The 24,115-nt window shown below is 53.6% G+C and overlaps 1 protein-coding gene across 3 annotated transcripts in view; it reads left to right on the top strand.

The window, feature by feature from the left end:
- Window positions 1–24,115, top strand: part of GAS7 (growth arrest specific 7) — a 188,958-nt gene that overhangs the window by 67,857 nt on the left and 96,986 nt on the right. The window contains exon 1 of one of the 3 annotated variants that reach the window (XM_036267946.1): window positions 10,657–10,754. The exons of 1 other annotated variant lie outside the window; for it this stretch is intronic. The gene's annotated coding sequence lies outside the window, so the exon portion shown is untranslated. Of the gene's footprint in view, window positions 1–10,656; window positions 10,755–10,994; window positions 11,023–24,115 lie in introns of those variants that run through there. One more of the 3 variants, XM_036267948.1, reaches the window with a different exon arrangement.

Raw genomic sequence — 24,115 nt, 5'->3', positions numbered from 1 at the left:
AATTTGTGGGTGTGGGAGGGAGAATAAAGAAAATGCAGTTAATCCACTAGAATGCAAGACAGGAAGGAGCAAAAAAAGCGAAGAGGAAAAGCCTGGTAAAGGGAAAGCATGTCATAGTGATGCCCTTTATTATTTATTATTATTATTATTATTATTATTTTATCCTCACCCGAGGACATTTTCCCATTTTTTGTTCAGATAGAGAGATAGAGTGGGAGGGAGAGAGAGAGAGAAACGTCGACATGAAAGGGGCACATCGAGTGGCTGCCACCCGCACGACCAACCAGGGCCGGGGACAAACTGCAACCGAGGTACATGCCCTTAGCGGGAACCGAACCCGGGTCTCTCCGGACCGCAGGCCGACGCTCTCACCGCTGAGCCAAACCAGCCAGGGCATAGCGATGCCCTCTACACAGTGCCTCCTCCGAGAAGCATTCCTGGATGGACCCCTGGTTTTCCCTTAGCACCGCGCGCCCTGCGCTCTGCACTGTGACTGCCTGTCTGCCACCTTTCTCTCCCACAGGGGGCAGATTCTTCCCGGGACCGGGCGGGTCATTAATCTGCTCATCCTCAGGGTCTGACATGTAGTAGGTGCCCTATCACTGTTTGACGTAGCATGGCAAACAAATAAATAAGTGAACAGATGGGCCAATAAATCCTGAAACGTTACTCTATCAGGTTCAGCAGCTACGGAGAGACATTTTAATCTGATCGCCTTGGTTGATCTGTGAGTTAGGGAACGAAGGAGGGACCTGCAGCCTTGGATTCAATGGGGGAAAAGTCATTGGGAGTTGCCTAAACTGAAACCGCTTATAAATTCCTCAGCTGCCCAGGTAGCTGTTATGAGCTTGATGAGTACATGGTCGTGCCCTGAGATTTACCTTGTGCAGGTAAATAGCCTTGATGCGGCAAGTGAGTGTTTCCCAATCAGTAACACTTGTACAGTTCACCTGGGGCGATTCTGTTGTAAGAGGTCTGGGAGGGGCTGAGGCTGCACTTGTGGGAAGCTGAACGCTGCTGGTTTGTGGACCACGCTTTACGTCTCAAGGCTGTGGCCTACACCCAGGCTATCCCCAGGTGCTCGGGGACAACAGAGTGGCCCTGTACCCGGACAGTCGGCTCAAATGGGAACTGTTCTAACCTCCAGGATTGTTACTTGAAAGACCCAAGCCCACACTGGCTGGGGAGGGGTACCCCTTGGCCTCAAACTGCAGGACACGAACAGGCCTGTCGCAGCCTTGCACGGGGCCCCTGGGGGGGGGGGAGGGGAGTTCGCTGAACTACCTGTGCAGTGATCACACTCTTCCTCATTTTCCTGTTTCGCAGGCCGAGCCGCACGGCCTGTTGGGACATGCTGCATACTGGAAAGCCCTTGTCCTTGAGATTCTCAGGTCACTTGTCACTGTGCTCTGGCCCCACCACACTTTATCTGTGTCATCAAAATCCCATTTTCTCGCCTCATTCCTGCAAGCCAGCCTTTGCCTGGCTGTCACTCCGGTCCCCGGGTGGGGAGACCCTCTTCTGTCCCCATAGCGCTGCCTGCCCTGGGTCCAGACAGACCTCGCTGCACATGCTCAGAATTATGACACGAGCCAGAGAGGGATGACATCTGACGCCCACTTCTTCTTCATTTTTAGCCCCCATTTTGAGAAATGGCACAAATCCAGTGGGCAATGCCCCAAAGTGCAGACAAGCCACAAATGCACCACTGCTGGGGCTGGACAGACCCCAGGCGCCAACCTGTCCCCAAGCCTCATTCCCTGGCTCCTCCGTCACGTCTGAGAAATGGTGCTTGGCGAGCGGTTCATTCTCTTGTTTTTCTTATATGCATATCGACTCCTGTGGAGGGAGGGCAGGCTTGTGGACAGAAGGATTGGTCTGTCAGTAAGTGATGCGAACAGTAAGTGTCTGAGACACCGCACCCCCAGCTCTTTACCAAGTGTGACGGGACCACACCTCAGGGGTCAATGTCAAGGTTAAGGGATGTTGGTATCCGCTTCTCTCCGTGAGATCCAGCTCAGTTATGGAAGGATGATATTTTTTAAACTGATTTATTGATTTTGGAGAGGAAGGGAAGAAGAGAGAGACAGAGAGAGAGAGAGAGAGAGAGGAGAGACATGGATTTGTTGTTCCACTTATTTATGCATTCATTGGTTGATTCTCATGTGTCCTGACTGGAGATCAAACCCGCCACCTTGGCGTATTGGGGATGACGCTCTAACCAACTGAGCTCCCTGGCCGGGGCCCAGGGGATGATTTCTCATCTCTGGTCACAGCCATGCGGAGCCAGGGCATGCAGACTGTCCGTCTGTGTTCTCAGAGAACTGTCCCCATCTGAGGGTCACAGAGGCAGACGTCCCTAGCTTGAGACGGGCAGGGTGGTGGCTTGAGGTTTCTGTGCAGGACTCTTTCCAGGGAGGCACCCGGTCAGGGCCCTGCTGGCCTTTCTGTCTGACTCCCCCGCTGGGCTCCGAGCGATGAGATGCGTATCCGCATGGAGTGAGGGGGGTCAGGGTGAACCGGGAGGCTGAGGAGGCTTGGGACCACCTGGACTTCATCACATTTTATAAAGGATAGTAAGCTGTGGAGTATACCAGGGACAGGCCAAGTTTATATGCTTTCTGTATATTGACTCATTTGATCCTCGCAAGAAGTATTATTTCCATTTTGTGGGATTCCCCAGTGTACCCAGAGAGTTCTCGTAGGTTTCCCAGGTGTGAACCTGGGCGGTCTGGCTCTCTCATCCTCCTTCCCCACTACACTGTGAGACTTGACCTAGGAGTGGCCGACTTGCAGATGACAGCGATGTCACAGGCGTTATGTACTAGCTGTATGGTCTTTCCTAAAATTAATGGAACTGTTTCAAACCGAGCCCCTTAGACCATTCGCGTCCATTCCCGAAGGGCTCATCTTGGGGGAACCCCTGTGCTCCGGGAACCCCAGTGTGCCGCATTGCTTTGCCATCCAGGTCCACAGACCACAGTGGGAGGTTAGCAGTCTGGCTTTGATCACGGTGCTTCCCTAGAGCTGGTTCTGCCCTGCGTGTCCTTCCCCTTGGCAGACGTGGGCTTTGGGATGTGGTCAGAGCCGAGGGACTTTGTCCCAGCTGCTCGAGTCCTCTGTGCGGGTGGCAGCAGCAGCCACCCAGCTTAGATCCAGGTCCCCCCTGATACCCTTGTGGGCATGGCCAGCCTCTGTCTTCCAGTGGTGGGGGTGGGGGAACCTCCCGGGCCCCTGTGGGTGAGCACCTGCATCAGCAGGTTCCCAGCCTCTCCCTCCCTTCTCTCAGGTGCCCCTGGCCTGGACCACCACCCCTGGGAGGCCAGAGCCCCTCTGGCAACTCGGGATCACAGCAGCCTGAGTCAGTAAGCGTCAGCCTCTTGTCCTCTTTCAGTGCCTCGGCATCCCTACCTGCTGGGCAGGCTCAATCCCCTCTCTCCAACCTCAGTCCGACTGCGTTCCAATGCGTGTACTCAGTGACTGTGCTCTGCACCTCTCCTGCTCCCTAATCCCCCACCCTCCTCCTGCTTCCAAACAGAGGTGCCTTGCACCTACCTACCCCAAGATCCTGTCACTGGCACTTAGAGTGCACGTGGGGAGTGGTCTGGTTATTTTCATTTGACTCTGAGCAGACGGCCCCTAACTCCCGCTCCCCAAAGGTGCCTGAACGGCCCTTGCCAAGGCTGCCGGCCCTGCGGAGCTGTGCTCGGCACTCTGCTGTCCTGCGTGACTTCTGGGCCGAGCCCTTTCCCCACACTGCTGCTGTTTCCTCCCTCAGCGCCTCACGACTTGCCTGGCTGGTCCCGTGATTCCGTGGAGCCCCCCCAGGACTTTGCCAGGCATTGGTGTTGGAAAAATTTCCTGAGGTGTACCGGACCTCCAGAGGAAACACTAGGACTCTTTCTAATGCGTGTTACAGAAATCCCTCTCAAGTTGGCTTCAGACAAAAAGGGAATTGATGGGTTGGTGTGACTGAAACATGCCCAGGGTGTCGGCTTCATCCGTGATTCCGTGAGCGGCCCTCCGGCGTTGGCGTGGTGTGGTCTCTCTTTGCCTTCCTCTGTCTCTTCCACACCAGCCGTTGCCTCTGCATCGTCTCCCCTCCCAGGGAGGTTTCTCCTGAAGGTGTCAGCAGCTTCAGGTCTTACCCTACCCTGATGCTGCTTCCTTTCCCCAGTAATTCCAACCAGAGTCCAAGGACTGAGCCTCAGATGTCTGACTTGGGTCACCTGGTCACCCCTGAACTAGCCACCATGGCCAGGGGGATGGAATTGCTCATTGAAGAGGTGGGGGGGGGGCCTCCCCCAGAGGAACATCAGGCGCTCTCACCAGAAGCAGGGCTGCACGTGTGTGGGGCAGGTACAGCAGCTGCCGCACCCTCTTCCAGCTCCTGGTGGCTGCGGCGTCCCTTAGCTGGTGGCCACGTCACTTCGGTCTCTGCTTCCCCGAGTGCACTCTGTCTCTTCTGTGTGTTGTACAATCTCCCTGTGCCTCCCTGTCTCCCAGGGCACTTGGGACACCCTTTAGGGCCTAGCTGGATAATCCAGGATAATCTCATCCCGAGACCCTTCATTTAATTACATCTGCAAAGACATCCTCCCCCTTTTTTCCCTCCAGTGAGATAATGTTCGCTGCCAACCTGGTGGTTCCGGAGGCTGATCAAACACCTTGGAGCCTAGGGTGGTCTGCACGCCCCGTACCACCACCGTGTGCTCGGGAATGCAGGGCACGGGCAGAGCATGCCATTGCGGCTTCCGCCGCCTCACGGGCATCGCAGGTGTGAGAGCAGCCCGAGCCCCCATGTGGTGGGGGAGCAGAGGCTGACTCGGGGGGCCCCAGAGGAGGGCTGAGGGAGCGTGCCCAGAAGCTGCAGCAGCTGCCACTGCTGGACACTCGTGTGGGAAGTCCCACTGTCGGAGCATCTTGGAACTTGGTGTTTACGTGACTGACGCTGGATCTGGGGAAAGCAGTGCCGAGAAATGGAAAAGGGAAGTGGGGTGAGCATTCCCACTACAAGGGGCTCTCTTGAGCAATGGTCTTTGGGGGGTGGTGACTCACTGAGGGGACAGCAACAAAGGGACTGCTGTGGCTGCAGCCTTCCTCTGCCCCTGCCCGCCCCTAGGAAGTGGGAGCCCTGGGCCCGGTGTCCTACAGGAGCCTGGGGCCGTGGAGGGTGACCAGAGCGTGAGCTGTGCTAAGTGTCGGTCGGGAAGCGGTCCCGGTGAGCAGGTGAAAGGTGAGGGGATGCCCAGGAGCTCCGGAGCCAGATGTGCAAGCTCCGTCCTCCTCAGGGTGACTGTGAAGGGCGTGACCTTGGGCTTGTCTCCTGACCAAGCCTCAGCACCACCTGGGGCCCGGTGCCAGCTGCTATAGATTCGAACCTCGGGTTCCTGCTCCGCAGTGGATATTATTACAGAACCTACCCCAAGAGGGGCGGCAAAGATTGAATGAGTGAATGTCACACAGGAGTTCACTGCTGTGGTTGGAATTTTCTGGAACTGGAGACAACTTAGGCGACCTGCCTCCAACATTGGTGTGAATGTTAGATGAGATAATGCACACAGATGTTTCGAGTGGGGCCTTGCCATTCTCCCTGTGGATTCAAGCTCCCTGTGGGCAAGGCCCTCCGCCTGGCTGGCTGCTGTGGTTTCCGGGCCCAGAAGGGGCGTCTGGCGCGTAGGAGATGCACAGCGAGCATGTGTCAGACGGATCTGTGACCGGATGCAGTGTGCTCTGCAGGCGACGTCTTGACACAGGTGGTCCCAAGCCCCAAAGTGTTTCAGCCATCATGCCAGACGGCTGGAGCTGTGCCTCCATGCTGTGGGACAGAGATGGGGCTTTGGAGAAAACTCTGGATAAATGCAACAGAGAAGTTAAATAAGCACCTTGCTGTGCCCTGTAGCGATCACAGGAGAGCAGGGGTCTGCCTGAGCTATCAGGTACAAAGTGCATGGCTGTGTGCAAGCATGGCTGCATGCATGCGTGGCTGTGTGCACGCGTGGCTGCATGCATGCATGGGTGCATATATATATATACACACACACACACACTAGGTGCCACTGTGTCTCTGGTCATCATTTTGATGGGTGTGGGAGGGAACAGGGTCTCCTTTTGTCAGAATGACAAAAAAGTGGTGTCAGTCCTGCAGGGGAGCTCCTGTGAAACCACAGAGTCACCCTCTGCTACCCCTTTTGACCCAGCCAGTAAACAGGACCACAGGGTGGGGAAAGGGGGAGATTTGCGAGGGACCATCCTTTGCAGGGGGATGGCCCCTATTCCCTGTAGGGCTGGACAGGCCTCCTGAGTAGAGGCGGTGGCCCCCAGGCGGCCCCAGCTGCTGCAGACCTCGCCCACAGAAGGCAGGACTCCCCTGAGTACCCGCAGGAGCTCTGGGGCAGGAGGGCCTTTGGTGTGGGGCCTGAGATCTGCTGGGCATTAGGAGTGTTCGTCTGCCAGTGGTGGCTCAGCGACCAGCAAGGGGAGGGGGCGGGACGCGGGACACGGGACACGGGACGAGCAGCTCTGCCTGGCTAATTCAGGGGTTTCTGAGACCAAATGCAACCCGGCCGCCAACCAGAATTAGCCTGTTATTTGAAGTTATTCACATAAAGACATAAATGATCTATGTGTTCATGTGCCTTCTGTAAGCAAGATGCACTTTGCGTTTTTAACATCTGTGTACATTTTCTGTGTATCAGAGAAGGATCACTTGAGGATGGTTCCGGAAGAGTTACAGAATCTACGTGAACATATTTAACAGAATAATTTTTTAAATTGCTCCTTCACTGTGGGCCAGAGTTTCTCTGTGATTTCCAGAAGTACAACAGGCGGCCTCTCTGTGGAAATGGACTGGAGGCTCGGCCACTAGGAATCAACAAGACACGGTCAGTGTCGGGGCGTGTCGGGGCTTCTCGGCCTTGGCACTGTTACCATTTGGGGCTGGAAAATACTGCTGTGGGCACAGTCCTGTGCATTGTAGGATGTTTGGCAGCATCCCTGGCCCCTACTCACTCGATGCCAGGAGCCCTCTATGGTGGGCACAGTAATTGCCCCTTCTTCCTCCAAAAGATGCCCATGTCCTAGCCTCTGGAACCTGTGAGTGTTGGGTTGCATGGCAAGGGGAACTGAGCTCGTATGTGGAATGAAGTTTGCAAATCAGCTGACTGTTCGACGGGGAGATTATCCTGGATTATCCAGTGGGCCCAGTACGATCACAGGGGGCCCGTACGTGGAGGAAGACAGAGAACCGAGATGGCAGTGGAGAGGACTTGACCCACCATTGCTGGCTTTGAGGATGGAGGACGGGCCACCAGCCTAGGAATGCAGACGGCCTCTAGAAGCTGGAACAGACAAGGAAACAGATTCTTCCCCGGAGCCTCCACAGGGAATGCAGCCCTGCCCATACCGTGAGGTTAGCCGAGGGAGCCCCACTTCTGAACCACAGAACCTCAGATGATACGTTCGTGTGCTTGTCTGAAGCCATCGAGTTTGTGGTAACTGGGTGCAGCGACAACTGGAAACTGATATACCTGCCCGCGTCTTCGGCCCCCGTCATGGCAACCAGCCCATGTCTCCAGACATCGCCGAATGTCCCCTGTGGGCAGTCACCCCTGGTTCAGAAGCCCTGGCTGTGTGGAATGCCAGAGTTTGCCTAGAAACTGGGAGAGGAGTGTCTCTGTTCTGTGATGAGTGTCGGGTTGGGAGTGGGCACACCCCGCGTGGTTGGCTCTGCGAGGAAGGAACCGAGTATCAAAGGGGGTGGGTGCCACCGCTGCTGCCCCCACACCCTCCTGGAGCTGTCACGCTGTCATTATTGGCCCAGTATTCCTGTCAGTGCTTGTGTGTATGTGAAAGAAGCTCGAAAAGAAGCCGAACAATCTCCAACTGCACCATAAAAGACAATATAAAAACTCAATAAAACACGGAAATGTCAGCCGAAACGGCATTGCAGGCAGAGCCCTCGGCAGGGAGGGCCAGCTCTCCGGGTGCTGCTGGCACCGTTTGTAGGAGGCGTGGGGAGGAGAGGCTGGGAGCCCAGCCTGTGCTGAGGGCCACAACCCTTGGCTCCGGGCCAGACGCACAGCCCCCTGGTTTCTGGACCCAACCCTGATGCTGTAATTCTGTTTATTTTGCTGAATATGAAATCCATATGGTTCTGATTTCTTCTTTGTGATCCATCATCTCTGCGTGGCTTTGGAGCCAGAAACCATGTGAAGCGGCTTTGAAGTTGTTGTTCTGAGGCAAGTAGGAAGTTGGGCTTCTCTAGGGTTCACTGGGACAACCACCTGGTTTCCAGTGGCTTTGAGAAGCACCCCAAGAGTCGAGAGGGGAAATGGGCTGGCACGGCCGGTTCCGGTGCTGGCCTGGGAGCTGGGCCGGGCAGAAGCTCCGAGTAGATTTGCACAGCCCGGAGCCCCTTGGCAGCCTGCAGCTTTGGGCGCGGAGACTCTTCGTCCCAGCGGTCCCAGCTGAAACAACAGGTGGTCCCATGTCACCTGCTGCCACAGGTGATCAGATGGATTCATGGCCCCTGGCTCCTCCATACAGGCCATGCTTGCGGGCAGACTAAAGGCAGAGGTTGGGAGAGAAAAAAGGAAGTCAGCCCGGCCAGTGTGGCTCAGTAGTTGAGCGTTGACCCATGCACCAAGAGGTCACCCGTTCGATTCCCGGTCGGGGCACATGCCCAAGTTGTGGGCCAGCTCCACAGTGGGAGGCATGTAGGAGGCAGCTCGTCGGTGTTCTCTCTCATCACTGTTTCTATCTGTCTCCCTCTCCCTTCCTCTCTCTCTCAAATCAATAAAGAAAATAAATGTAAAGAAAAAAAGGAAGTCAGTGAACAGTAGGATATGGAGGAAGACGGTGCCTGTATTTGTGGTTTTTGATGTTAAAGGGCCAGCCACCATTCTGGGATGGGCTGGCCTATCTGGATACTTGGTGTGTGGAGGCCAGTGGCCCCCAGATGTCAGCCTGCAGAAGAATCCCTCACCTGGAGGGCTGTTCAGACGGCTGCAGAGTTTCTGGCTCAGCGGGGCTGGGCTGGCTGAGCGTTCACACGTTCGAACAAACTCTCAGGTGATGCTGAGGAGGCTGGGCCCCAGCTGGAAACCACTGTTCTGCAACCAGCTGGGCATCTTTGTAATTAGCAGTGGAACTAATAACAGTTCTCGGAGCTTTACAGTTTAGGTGTGAGGACCCCACTTTTGATCTGAAGAATCCTATGGGGACGTGGTGTCATCACCTGTGATTTTCTCTTTTTTTTCTTTTTCAAGGTGAAAGTAGCATATACTTTGAGTTTTATATTGTCGTACAGTAAAGTCCTGCCCATGCTCTCCCTCTGCACTCACACCCTCCAACCAGCTCCTCCTGCTCGTCCGTCCCTACCCCCTAACGTTTTGTCTTCTTGAGAAGGTGGTATAAATGGAATGATACAGTGTAACCTTTGAGACTGGCTTCTCAACATACTATCCGTGCGGTGTGGAGGTTGTTGCACGTATCAGTAGTTTGCTCCTTCGGATTGGTGAGCAGTATTTCATGGTGTGGAGGTACCACCATTTGTTCATCGGTTCCTATTGACGATCTTTTGGGTTGTTTCCAGTTGGGGATGATTATTATTATTTGTTAAAGCTGCTCTGACCATTCGTGTAGAAGACTTCGTGTATAAGACACACGTTCTGGTTTGTCCCGGGCGAGCGCGAGGTATGGGACGGCTGGCCCCGTGGTAAGTGTATGTTGAACTGGACGGGGAACTGCCTGTCTGCTCTCCAGAGCGCTGTGCCATTCGGCACTGCCACCAGCAGCCGGTGGCTCTGGGGCTCATGTCTGCGTCCAAATCGTGTAAATGAGTCTCAGAAGGGCTCAGAGTTGTCCAAGGCCCTAGCCTCTGGGTCGGCCCTTGAACACTGGAATCCAGCCCTTGTCACCTGTCGGCTGTGAACATGCTGGGTGCTGGCTGTGTTGAACGGGAAGCAGGCGCTGCTGTGCGGGACAGGGCTTGTGTGGCAGGGCTAAGGAAGGCGTGTGCCAGGGACTCGGGAAATGAGGAAAGTAGAAAAGGGGGTGACCGAGAGAGGTGGGGGGCACGAGACCACTTTTCCACCCCCCGTCCCACTCTTACGTTTAGGTGTAGGCTCAGAAAGGTGACGCAGTCGACCGAGTGCCGCTCAGCTCACTGGTGCCTGGAGACTGCTGTGCAGGGCAGTGGCGGAAGCCACCTTGCGTCCGAAGCCTCTCAGTAACAGCAGCAGGGCCGTAGGCTGCTTCCCGCTGGGCTTGAGGAGTGCAGATCTTGCAAATGGATGTACCTGGCCAAGCTCATTATATTCCCTCAGTGTCTTGGCCTCGGGGCTGCTTCGGGCAAAAGTTGGCTTTAGGAAGGAATTTGTGCAGGGGCCATGGCCACAGCTGAAACCAGAGCGGTGACTTAATGGGGAGGAGGAGGTTATGGAAGGGAAGGTCCCTTCTCCAGAGGCCATCCCACCCGCCCTGGGGGACTGGGCGCAGCTGCTCTGGAAGGCTGTGGACATGCTTTCCCAATTGCAGCATATTTTGCTTTCATTTTGAATATCATTTGTTTGGTTGCCGTGGCAACGCCATCTCTATTTTAATGCTAACCTGCTTGGCTGCAACTTTTCTATATATAAATACTGCTTTGCACAGTGAATTAGCTGATGCCCCGGGGAAGCAGCGGATGTGGAGACGGTGGCAGAAAATGACCAGCATGTCAGACTGGCAGGAGGAGGGACGGCGGGGCTGAGGTGAGTCGCAACAGGCAGCCCTGCTGTGATCTTCAGGGCAGGTGCTGGACGCTCATTGGAGCAGGTGCGAGGAGGGCCGGCCCCTGTGTGCAGGGAAAGCCTTCCCTGGACAGCCGCCTGCTGAGCAGGGGCTGGACTCGGCTTCCAGGGACCTCTGTTCCCCCACACACCCCGTCCTCATTCCTTCAGTGAGTCTGGGCTGCACGGGGACCCGGGACCCCAGCACTGGAAAGAAGAGCAAGCCGCTCCGGTGGGGGTGGTGTCTAAGGTGAGCTGAGTGCAGAGTGAGTTTTTCTTGCTTTTTATTGACTTGTCTCAGTACCCTCTTCTGGATCTTCACCTCCTCCTGCCTTGCGCTTTCTTAATTCCTGAGTGTGACCAGTCCCTGTCGGGGCCAAATGTTCCACATGGTGTGGGCAGAGTTCTCAGGAGAAGCCTGGAGGGGCCCTTGGGAGTCGGCAGGTTCAGCTCTGTTGGGCAGTAGGTAAGGGAGAAAGCCAGAGAGGTGCCACGCGCTGCTGGATGTCATATAGCCGGTCAGAGAGGAAGAGAGCGGGGATCGGGTCCACAGGGATCTTCGGGTTCACGCGTGTGTGCTGTGTGTGTGTGTGTTCCGTGGGGGGCCGGGGCAGCTTGCGGGGGCACACACCAGAGTCACGGGCTGCAGAAAGGGCAGCACACTCGGGTGTTCCCTTCTCATGTCGCAAGTTGGGGGCACGTAATGAACACAGGCTTCTAAAACAGGGTGAGAAGCCATTGAGGATTCAGGAAAGAGCGTGCAAGTAGAGCCTCGAAAACTGGGGTTTGTGTGGATTCAGCCACTTCCTGGGTGACAACCGAGTCACTTCTCTGAGGCTCCATTTCCCCAGCACGTTGGGGGAGGGGGTCAGGTCACGCCTGGGTGAACCTGTCAGGACATCATTTGGGCCCTGAGGGGTGTTGCGTCTGAGGACAGGACGGTCTGAAGCCCTAGGCATCCACACGAGCTCATCCCTGTGACAGGCGGGGTGCCGGAGGGGCGGAGGAGTTCTCCAGAGATTGGCTTTCTTGGCGTGTTGCCAAGCACAGTGTAGTTTTATGGTTGTGAAAAGACTTGTCCAGGCTTTCTCGGCTGTAACCTCATATGACAAATGTCTTAAGTGCAGTGTATCCAAAGACTGGGTCCCCGTTCCTGAAAAGAGAAAGCGTGTGTGATTATAACCCAAGTGGTGCGTGGAGTGTGCAGGGCCGGCCGGCCACCTGTGCCTGGGCAGGCCGAGGAAGGCGAGTGAGGGCTGCCGTCTGGGGCTTCCGGTTCCTGGACAGGGCGGTCAGAGGGGGTCTGGAAACGGAGACCCTGACCCGTCAGGCAGTGCGTTTGGAGCCTCGAGGCACGAACCACATCACGTATGCGATTCGTGGTAGCCGGCACGGAATGAGCATGGGAAGGTCCCCAGTGCCCTGCACGTGGTGAGGCGGGTACTGTGACATGAACAGTTCGCTTTGTGTGTGTGTTGGGTTGAGGAGTAAAATGTGCTCTTTCTTGTGCGTCCAACTTTCAAAACAAACGTATGAAAACTGCAGGCTGAGTGGTGACCAATGAACCTGGACTCTGTCCTGCAGCAGGGGCTGTGGATTCCCTTCCCAAGGAAAGTCTGGGAGGAGAAGGCAGGGTCCCCAAGGAAAGCCTGGGAGGAGAAGGCAGGGTCCCCAAGGAAAGCCTGGGAGGAGAAGGCAGGGTCCCCAACGAAAGTCTGGGAGGAGAAGGCAGGGTCCCCAAGGAAAGCCTGGGAGGAGAAGGCAGGGTCCCCAACGAAAGTCTGGGAGGAGAAGGCAGGGTCCCCAACGAAAGCCTGGGAGGAGACGGCAGGGTCCCCAACGAAAGCCTGGGAGGAGAAGGCAGGGTCCCCAAGGAAAGCCTGGGAGGAGACGGCAGGTCCCCAGTGGGGGAGCCCCTCACAATCCTCATTCTGAGAAGCTGATGGATGCAACACAGACAGGGACAGGCAGGCCAGCTAGAAAGCGTGAGGCCTGGGGACCCGAGGTGGCCGCCCCTCTCCCAGGGCCTGAGGGCAGGGGGAGAGCTCCCTGTGGGCAGATTGAGAAGGAGGCCTGTGATTCTCGCAGCCACAACCCTGCTCACCCTTCATTCTTTTCAGAAGCCCCGGGACACACACTCCCACGCCCTGGAGCCCTGCAGGTTTGGGTTCCACACTCCTCCTGGGAGGGGCAAGCCAACCTTCCTTCCCACCAGCCATGTTCCAAGGGGCTGGCCTGCAGCTGTTACATCTTGCTACCCTCTGGTAGTCTGCCCATTGTGGCAACTGTGTCCCTTCCCTTAAGAACCTGTGGACGTGCATGTACCCTCCCCGAGGCTGCTGTGCCTGGCTCACTTTCTCCTCGGCCTCCAAATCCCTGTGTGTCTCTCAGAGTGCTCGGTGCATGGCGGTGCCTTGGACCACCTTCTAGGCCTCTGTCTCCAGCTGGTTGCATGCTGTTTATTCCCTACGCTGTTTTTTTTTTTTTTAAGTATGTTTTTATTGATTTTCTAGAGAGAGAGAAACATCAATGTGTCTCACGTTGATCAGCTGTCTTCTGCATGGTCCCTACTGGGGATCGAGTTCACAACCCAGGCATGTGCCCTGACCAGGAATCCAACCAGAATGTCTCAGTCCATGCGACGATGCTCAATCCACTGAGCCACACTGGCCGGGCTCTCCCTACACTGTTTCATTCAGCTTCCGCACAATCGGACACCACTTTTCCACAGACAGAGTAGGACAGATTTTTTTCAGGGTCCCTTCTGCCCTAGAAACCTTGTCCTGTGCTTCCACTCCAAGGAAGGTTAGGCCCAGGTTGGGGTGCCCTGCTCTGGGGTGAGAGGGAGTCAGCCACACATTTGCAGCCCTCGGAATGTGTGCAGTGACACCCTAGAGGCTGGCATCCAGCTGCACCCACCAGGTGGTGATGTCGGTAGTAAAGAGGTCTTAGCAAAAGGTGGTTAGTATAGTGTGGAAGTGCTAATTCATGCTTTCTGTCTAGAATGGTGGTATTCGAGTCTTTAAAACTAGGGAGCTCTCTCTTCAAATGACTGCTTAGGCAGGGACCCAACAGTTATAACCTACAGATGCACAGTGGTGGCCATTGGGCAAAATGAAGAGTAAAACTGTGGGATTTTGGTTGTATGTTTGTTTTTGTTTTTGCCCACAGTTACATTTAGAAAATTTTTAGTTGGTTTCCAACATCTAAAAGTCAGCAGATTTCACATTAAACATTCAGATTTCCAGCTTTTCTCGCAAAATGGGTAGCCTTGGCAACACTGAATGGCAACAATATGCCGGTGATGAGTTTTCCAGTTTGCCCCAGTCCCCACCCAGCTCTGCCGTCTCAGCACGGAAACCGATAATGAAACAGTTACTGTTATTCATTGATCTGTGATGTTTTATATTTAGGGAAATGTGAAATCTTTCTTGTGTGCATGTCTATGAAAAGAGGGAAGTTCAGAGGGCCATGTTTTTCAAGATGTTGAAGAGTCTGTTTCTTTCTGAAAGCGAATGTATCAGTGTCCTAAAGATTACTCTTCTGAGACGGAGGTAGAAGACACTCATTTTTCCCCTCTCGAAGTCAGTGGTTCCCAAGTGTGATTCCTGACCCAGCAGCCACACTGGGCACCCGTTCGAAACGCTGATTCAGAAGCTGGAGGGAGGGCCCAGCAGTCGGCTGTGATGGCCCTTCTGGTACCACAGAAAGAGCCGAGCACAGAAAGGACGCCTGCACCTGGTGGTGTCTGCTCTCCGTCCCTTTAAGGCCCAGACGGGAGGAAAGGCGGGGATCCCTAGCCTGAGAGAAGGGGTTAAGGGTTCCACCCCACACCCTCCTGGCAGAGTTCCCGCGAGCTTTGAGGGCTGGAGGAGTCTTGCCAGCTATGGGATCTCAGCCAAGCCCAGTCCCTTTTGTCCAGTCACGGCCCGTTCAACCCTTCCACCTGTGGGTGCCACTAGTGCCACAGTGGGGACCAGCCTTGTAGGGGGCCTTCAGCTCTCCTGAGGGATGATCACCAGCTGGCTTCCCGTGGGAGAAGTGGTGTGTGACTAGCAAACAAGGTCAGGGAGTTGAGTCACGTTGAGAGGTCAAGTCAGTGGCTCAAGCTTATCAAAGATGACCAGGCGTTCATGGGCTGGTTGTCCTTAGGTGAAAAAAATATGCCAGTTCTTTAAAAACATATGGCGAAGCCCTGGCTGGGTCGCTCAGTGGTCAGGGCATCGTTCCTATACACAAAGGTTGCGCGTTCGATCCTGGGTCAAGGCACATATAAGAATCAACCAATGAATGCATTAGTAAGTGCAACAACAAACCAGTGTTTCTCTCCTTTCCTCTCTCTAAAACCAATCAATAAAACATTTAAAACCATATGGGTAAAAGCCAAGCACACGTGAACATTTCAGGTCTAGCACTGATAGATAGCCCAGACTGCTGTCGTCATAGACGGTCACTTGGCTCTGTCCACTTTCCTTCTGGCTGATGGCTTTGATCACTTCAGTGGACAGTCTAAGCAAGCCAAAGGGTCCATTTTTTCCCAAATGCATTTGCTTGCAGGCCTCTAGGCCCATGAGAGGCTTTTTCAGAGACCCTGACCAAGCCATTAATGACCACCTCATTCTGATCATTTGTGATTTGGGGGCCTCTGAAGGCATTTCAGTGTGTTAGACCCCCTCCCCCATGTAACCTAGATAAACACATGGGCAGTGCTTCTCCCTCTGCCTTCTTGCTGTCACTCCCCTCACCTGGGTGCCCAGGGAAGTAAGAAACCTTCTTCCTAAGTGGGCTGACCAATCCTAGCCAGAGACTAGAGTAATTCCATCTGTTTATCAGATACTTACTGGGTATGTTTTCTGTGTCTGGAACTTGGGGAGCTCAGACAACAGAGTGAGGACTGCTTATCACGGACCACCCAAACCATTGCAGCTGTCGGGGTGAGGAGCGGACCAGCCGGCAAGGGAGGGCGGCAGGCTGGCTAGGGGCTGCATCACCCAGGGGACAGCAAGAAGTGAGGTGCCTGGGCCCTGGGCAGAGCAAGGCGGGTTCCTGTCCCGGCGGGTGCCTGTCCCAAGCTTCTGGATTTCAGCCTAGACGGGAGCGGAGCTTCGATGCTGCCTTGTCTTCATGCTCCATGTGGATGGGGGGGGGGGGGGCTGCTGCCCCGGCTCCGAGCTCTGCTAGCTCACCCTCCGCTTGTGGCGCTCACTTGACTTTCTTTTCAGATGTCATTTCTCCCATGGTCGGGGGTCAGGGCTCTTGGCTGTGCAAATGCTAATCCGGGCGCTTCCCTGCCTGCGGTTAACGAGGCTCCCACCGGCAGTCAGCTGTTACCTTCTCCTGTGAAACCGATCAGTAGGGGCTGGCCGAGCGCTGCTCCCGGGAGGACTTGCCTCCGGACAGAGGAGCCCCAGGCACAGTGGGGATGGCCGAGGAGGGATCGCTCTAGCCTTGGACACAGGACACCGCGTTCAGTGCTTCTGGGTCTTGTTAGTTGTAAGACCTTGGTTTATTCAGCTATGAAATAGGAACACCTCTCTCCTGATGTTCTCATAAGGGTCCGATACGCTACGGAATGTACGGGAGGCTGGCCCACCACAGGCAGCGACTCGGCACAGCTCACCAGCCTGGCGGTGAAGGACAGGCCGTGGGGTCGCCTGTTCCGTGTGCAGTGGAGGAAGAGAGACACCTGACCTCTGTCCTTCCTGTCACCTAGCCGGTCTCATTCTGGGGAGCTTGCAGTGTGGAGGGGTGTTCTCTGGGGTGTCCTTGGTGATGGCAACCCTTCAGATGAAGGCAGCCAGGGCCTTGTTTCGGTGGGTTTGCGTTTCTTGTCCAGGGCCGTGTTGGCCTTGGTCTGGTTTGTGGGGGTCGCCTGCTTTCCAGCGGCCCCTGTGGACGTGGGTGTCCTCGGTTCGGGGTTCTCTCATTCCAGCCTTGTCCGCTGAACGTCGTCATTTCATTCGCACGCCCTTTCTCTTGCTCCTGCAGTGAGCGTGGTCTGTGTCAGAAAAGTTGGAGTGTGTCATCCTGAGGGGTGAGCCTGGGCTGCTGGGAAGTCCGGCAGCACAGCCCGAACCGCTCAGTGTTGGTGACATTCCTCAGAGGTTGCTCGGTGATGTAATGGGGGCAGGAAGTATGGGGCAAGGCTAATGTGACCGAGTATCCACCGTGGTTTTGGCCCTCAACTCTTTACAAGAATTCAGTAAAGTAAGTGGTGGAATTTCCATTTCTACATGCAGAAAAGAAAAAAATATGGGTTCCAAGAGGTGACATGACTTGCCTGAGGTTCTAGAAGCTGGGTGTGGGGACACGCAAATGGATGTCTGTGGGCATTCAATTGGTTTGGGGGCCTGTGGCTTCAGTTTTTTTCCGTGCCCACATCCCCCTGCATCCATGCACACCTTGTTTCAGGAGTCCCTGTCACAGGGTGGGAGCTGTGGTTTTTAGGAGTTTCTGGACTCTTCCAGGCCCCCTTGTTGGAGTTTTGCATTTCAATGAGTGGAAAAAAATAGGCAGAAGAGGATTTGCCAAAGGAAAAATCAAGTGCATTTATGACTTCACTCCTCTGTGTGCACAGATGTTTCCTCTCTGGTCCCCCTCCCTCCACGGGGCTCACTGGCCACAAACATGGGAAGTCGCTGGAGCTGAACAGAGAGCCAGACCTGACGGATGGGGTCACCTTGCACAGAACAGTGGTGGGGTCAGCCCAGCAGCCGTCCTAGGTGGGGCTCTGGCTCCTGCCGTGCCATCTGGCAACACCAGCACCAAGGTTTAGGGCAGCCGGAGAGAGAGAGGAGGGGCCTCTGCTTTGGGACTGGGGAGACTTGGTGTTCTGGGCCTTAGTTTCCCAGTCTGTAAAATGGCAACATGGGATCCAACAATCTCTCAGCTCCCTTCCATCACTAATTTTGAGAATGTTCTTCACTGTTGCTCATGTTATCATAATTCAGTTCATTTTCTTAAAAATGCCCCCCAAGTCTTCCTGCCATTTGAAACATCATATAATGAATTCTGATCTGATAAAAATGTTCATTTTAGGGGATGGCAAGTGAGTCGGGATATGTCAAGGAGGATTTTATTAGCAAACAGTATCTAAATATTTTAAATAAGGCTATGTTCATACATTAGCTCATGATGGAATAAAGATTTTTTTAAATGCATTAACATTAATATGCTCATCATAGAAAACTTGGAAAATACAGAAAAGCAGAAATAAAAAATATTTTGTATTCTTTCCCCTTTTTTACTGTGTGTATTTGTCTGCATAATTGGGATCGTATGATGTATTTGGAATTGTATATGCTGATTTGGAGAGGGGAGAGCAGTGGTTTTCTAATTGTAAAACATAATAGACACATTTTTAAAAATTAATTTTATTTTTTTAATAAAAAATTTAAATGTAATAAAATTAATAGTGTAATTAAAGCAGCCAGAGGCCTCCCGCAATACAAAGATAACCTTTGTGAACATTTTTGTGGGTTTCCTTCGCTCTTCGTTTGGGGTGGGGACAGCATTATTTTCCATGGTTAAGATCATGCCGTGTAGTCTGATTTCTAAAGTTGGACCAAGACTTAGAAGATGAAATAAAAGAGGGTTTTGATGACAGAAAGCATTGGTCATTGGGTGGTTTGTTAGTCTTTACTGATTTGGGAGGGGGGTGGGGCTTGATGCATTTAAAACAAGTTTTAAGTATGCCGAAAATCATTCAAGTTCCCAGGCAACAGAAATGGCCACTGTGGTGTTTTGCACAGGGTGGTGTTGCTTGGGTGGGGGGAGGGAACCAAGACCTTTTGTTTGGTGATTCTCCCACACAGAGTCCCCGAAACCTCAGTGGTTCCCCCATTGTTGGCATGTGCTTGGATGCAAAAGTCAACGTCAGTTGTGAGTGCTCCCCACACGCGGCCAGAGGCTCCATCGGCACCGGCCTTGAAGGATGTTGCAGGAGAAACATGTCTGGTTCCAGGGTGAGGAGGAAATGCTAGGGCCCCAGCCTTCACCCCCGAGCTGGAAAACCACCAGGTGGCACACAGCTTGCTGGATTTCTAAGTCAGGGTCTGCACCGAGTAGAAATCAGTCACAGGTGCATTTGTAGGGCCACTTCCCACGGTTGTCTTCCCAATTTTGCTTTCTGTCTTGGTGCCTGGAGAGCAAGTGGGTGAGACCCTCACTTGCATGACTAAGAGAAACTTCCTGTTTCCTGCACGTGAAATATTGATGGACGGGGCTGGATATGCATGTCTTAGATGTCAAACTTTTCAGACGGACACTCACATGTGCAGTTCAGTTTGCTCCACCATTCAGCAAATGGTAATCGAACACCCTTGGTAAAGAATGAAACAATGCCCATGCCCACAGCACTTGGACCTCGGTGGGGTTTCCCTCCCAGCACTTTCAGAGGGGCGATGCCAGGCCCCGGTAAGCATGAGCAAAAAAACTGATTTCGCCCTGGCCAGTTTGGCTCAGCGGTTGGAGCATCGGCCTGCGGTCCGGAGAGACCCGGGTTCGGTTCCCGCTAAGGGCATATACTTCGGTTGCAGTTTGTCCCCGGCCCTGGTTGGTCGTGCGGGTGGCAACCACTCGATGTGTCCCTTCACGTCGATGTTTCTGTCTCTCTCTCCCTTCCTCTCTCTCCCTCCCACTCTATCTGTACAAAAAATGGAAAAATATCCTCGGGTGAGGATAAAAAAAAAAAAAAAACAACTGATTTCCTGGGTAGCTTTTCTCTTGGCCTGTTTTCCTGCATGCTTTTTAAATGATCTTTTATTCCTCTTGTTATTGATTATTAATTGTAGTCTATTCTGGTCTTTTCTAATGGAACACTTCTTAATCATAACATTGCTTCTTTATTTCTGTGCCTTCTTTACTTTGCAATGGAGGGAACTTCTTTTAAGTTTACCCTGCACTTTATTGGATTAACTTCTTACAGTGTTGTTGTTTTTTTCCACGGCCGCTAATGTGGATTTAAATGAGCGGTTTTTCTCTAATCCTTATCTCATCCGTTTTCTTCGTTCTGCGTTGGCTGTTTTTTCCCTGATGAATTTCTGTTCCTCTTTTGAAGAGCTCACCACGTTTCTTGCATTCTAGCAGTTTCCCGACATATATGTGCATATTTCCTGAGATGTGCTCTTCCTCTGAGCCTTCGGGATGGCACATGTTTACCCACGTGCCACATGCTTTCCCACCTGTCTTTACTCGTTCTTGGTCGAGGCGGTGTCTGTAGACGTCGCATAGGCCCAGACAATATATATGTGTATATGTGTATGTGTGTATAGGTACATATGTGTATAGGTACATATGTGTATATGTGCATATGTGTTTATGTATAGTCTGTCACTGGCCTTGGCTGTCTGTGCACTTGATGGAAGGTTGGATCCTTTCCTCAGTTGCTCGCCCGTAGACTCAGTGATGCGCACACCTCCCAGTCCAGTTCCTGTTTTCAGACTGGCTCTCACCTGGCGCACTGCTGTGTACTGCCTGATTCTCTGAGAGTCTGAATTGAGAAACTGACTGCTCGTCACCGCACAGGAGCCATGGCCCAGCCAGCCCCACCCGCCCCGTTTCCGCTTCCTTGCTTTCTTCTATACCGGCCTCCGTGTTAACATCCCACCTCCCTCCCATGTGTCACGCTCGCAGCCCCTTGTGTGAAGATCGGACTCCCATGCATACCTGTTTCTGAGCTCAGCAGGGAGACATCCTCTCCGTCAATCGTGAGCCTCTCGTCCGGTCTCTCACGCAGACACTGGTCCAGGACTCCCTCCTCACTTGGTTTCTGTGACTGGTTCATTGCTTCCCCGTCGCGTAGCCCTGAGTGTGAGCATGGGCTGGGCTGGAGGAGAAGAGAACGAGGAGCTGGTTCTCGCCCTGCAGAGTCCTGGGGAGGGGTCCCGGGACTGCGTGCCCTGACAGAGAGCGCCGGAGGTTGGTGGAGTGGGTCTGAGGAGGATCGAGGAGAATTTATTCTCCCGCCGCGGAAGTAAGAACATGCCTCAAAGATCAGCCCTTCATCCTTTCCTTCTGAACTCTGAACCGACCCAGAGGATGGTACCCTCCTCCATACAGGTGCTTCAGCTCTCCGTGCCAAGGGGCGGACTAGCCCCATTGCCCACCGATCACTGTGAACTTAGGTATGTGGCCGGCAGACTCCACCACACCCTCCCCGACGGGCTGCCACCACAGCTCGTTCTGCCTGGGTCACTAGTCCTAGTTGTCTTGTTCCCTTTGGAATCGGCTTCCACCTTCTCCCCTTCTCCCCACGCCTCGTCAGCCCCCCAGGCTTATTCTACGTCTTCCTCGATGTCCCTCTGCTCTGGGGAAGCCCTTCTTTCCATTCCTGCCGCCAGGCAAACGCTGGATCGTCTGGGAGGCCTCCCTGGCTGCAAGTGGTCTTGCCCTCCTCTGGATGCTGAAAGCCCTTACTGTCTGTCCGCGTATCACTTGGCACTTCCTGAGGCGCCTCTGTGTAGTTATTTCTGTTGTTTCCACTCACGTTGGTTGTGCCGTATCTCCCACAGTTGAGAAGTCCGGTCCGTGGGTGATGCTAGCCTGCACTGTCCCCGGCATTCAGGAAAAGGTAGTTAGGTGCTTGACTGATCAGGTGGCATGTGGGGGGGTCTCTGAGATCCTGCCCCCTGGAGACTGCATGGGCTGGTGAATAATGTTTCCCTTCATGACTGTGAAGCATTTAGAAAAAGTGAGTCATCGCCGTTACCCAGATGTTCTTTCTTATTAATTATCGCTATGAAACAACATGATTCGTTCTGTAGAAGACAGGGGCCTATAGCAGATTCAGCCTGTTTTGGTTGACAGCTTTCAGCTCAGCCGAAACAAAGGCCACGCACAAGAGGGTTGGTCGCATCTGACTCCATTCAACTCCGGAAAACGCAGCCCAGCGGAAATGATTGTCAGTCTTTGGCTTTTGGATCGTGGGGTTCCTACTGTTTCCCATTTGCTCATATGACCCTTATGTAGAAACCTACCTGTCTGCAGAGATCCGGAAGGGGAGAACAGTTCAGGCTCTGCGAAGTAACTGTAATGCTAGAGGACTATCAGTCAAGCAAAATTCAAGAGACTTCTCCACTCAGAAGCTGGGATAACCCCCAATGGTAAAGCCATTAGAATGCATTTGCAAGTCATGCACACCCTGACACGTTAACTTTGGTAAGCCTGAAGAATCGAACGTGCGCAGGACTGGTTTGTGCTGCTTAGCTTAGGTCGGGCAGATTAGCCTCCTGGTTTACAATGGCCAGAAAGGCCCCTTGCTGTCCGTCGGCTGGAGGCCACAGTGGGAACTGCCGTGACGATTTCTGAGTGTTACCCCTAGCTGTGCGTTACTGTGTGTGACTGTACCTGTTCATCTGTGTGATGATGCAGTGTGGTGTCAAGGCTGAAATGCCCTAAAAAATGTCCCTTTTGCTGTTATCAAATCAAAAAGGTATGGGTTGTGAAAGCTTCTGTGGCCAGTTTAATTCCACAGAACCCGAAGGACTGAGGTGAAGGTCTTGGCTGTCGGGGTGCAAAGGAAGTGTTGCTTGTATCTTCTCGTGGGTGGGAGCCTGTGTGCAGGAGCCGAGATGCACCTGCTCCTCCCCGTGTGTTCCTGCGGCATGGCTGACCTCAAAGGCCGCGTGTGGGTTTGCCTCCTGGCCCCTCCCGCACACCCGAGAGCCGGGAGATGCAGACAGTTCAGCGGCTGCTGGGGGACGCCTCACCTCTGACCACCATGCTCACGTTCTGCTCTCAGGGCTGGCTTGGGACCATTTTACAAATGTCGAGTTAAGCATTTCTCTGGTTTTTATGGTGTGAAAGAAAGGAGGGGGGCCCATAACCAGTTCCCCGCTTGTAGCGTCTTGTTGACATGTAATCATTCTGTGCCCTGGCGTCGAGAGCGTAGATCCAGAGTGCAGTGGTGGTGGTGGTTTCTCCCTGGCTCAAAACCCACCCATGGTTTCTTCTTGCTTACAGAAGAGAATCTGAGTTGCTCAGCTGCGGTATTCTCGGGGCCTCCACGCTCCGACTCTATCCTCAGCTGCTACTTTTTCGCTTTCCGTGCCTCGTGGATTCTAATGGGAGTGGTCCACCCACGGGTCCCCACACCCGCCCAGAGCACTCTCTCTGGGCCGTCGCTCATTCTGGAAACAAAGGATCCGGCCCTTACGTTGTTCGTCCTGCCCACCCTTCCTGACCCATTCCCAGAGCCTCAGTTTTCTCCTCTATGAGATGGGACGAGAACAGGAACTTCCTCATTGAATTGTGAGACAGGGTAAGTGACACAAGACATGAAGCCCTGGGAGTAGTGCTGGCCCAGAGCGAGCTCTCAGGAGGGATCGTGGTGTCATTCCGGCAGCCGGGGGGAGCCCGGCAGTCACAGAGGGGAGGTAGTGTCCCCAGGCAGCATGCCAGTGGCTTTGAGAAGGAAGAGGTGAGCCCTGCCACGGGGGTCGGAAGTGAGGACCAGAAAGGTGGACTGTGGATCAGAAAACAGGGAGTTGATGTGTCCAGAGTGCCATCCACCCGGGGCCCTGAGCACGCCATGCTCCGAAGCAGAGAAGCCTCTGGCTGGCTGTGCCGCCTCAGTTTCCCTGAGATTGGAACATCGTGAGCCCTGCTGTAGATGCCCCGGCCGTGTTTTATAGTCACCTCAGTCACTGCGCTCACCAAGGGGCTGGGGCGGATGCCTTCCCTGGAGATCCTCCCTGTGTGTCTCATGATGGGACTCACGTGTCACACTGCCCAGGGTCCCTGGATCTAAACGATCTCGTGTGTGTGTGGTCCAGTACACGTAACGTAAAATGTACCAGTTGAACCATTTTCAGTAGCATTCAGAACACTTACCTTCTTGTGCAACCATCGTCATGGTCCATTTCCAGAACTTCTTCATCTTGCAAAACTGAAACTCTGTACCCCCCCCCCCCCAGCACCAGGCAGCCACCATTCTTTCTATTTCTATGAATCCGGCTATTCTAGGAACTTCATAGAAGTGGAATCCTACAGTATCTGTCCTTTTGTGACTGGCTTATTTTTACTTAGCATAATGCCCTCAAGGTTCATTCGTGTATAGCATGTGTCAGAATTTCCCTCCTTTCTGAGGCTGAACAATATGCCATTGTATATGTATTTATGTATATATCACATTTTGTTTCTCCATTCATACATCAGTAGACACTTGGGTTGTTTCTACCCTTTGGCTGTTGTGAATAATGGGCTATAAACAGGGATATACAAATATATTTGTTTGAGTCCCTGCTCTCATATCTCTTGGGTATACCCAGACGTAGAACTGCTAGGCCATGTGGTAGGTCTGTGTTTAATTTTGGGGGAGCTACTGTACAGTTTCCATAGCAACC

Source organism: Molossus molossus, unplaced genomic scaffold (assembly GCF_014108415.1).
Source record: "Molossus molossus isolate mMolMol1 unplaced genomic scaffold, mMolMol1.p scaffold_m16_p_19, whole genome shotgun sequence".
Taxonomy (NCBI): Eukaryota; Metazoa; Chordata; class Mammalia; order Chiroptera; family Molossidae; genus Molossus; species Molossus molossus.
The sequence above is the reverse complement of the archived record's forward strand: the minus strand, read 5'-3'. Positions and strand labels throughout refer to the sequence as shown.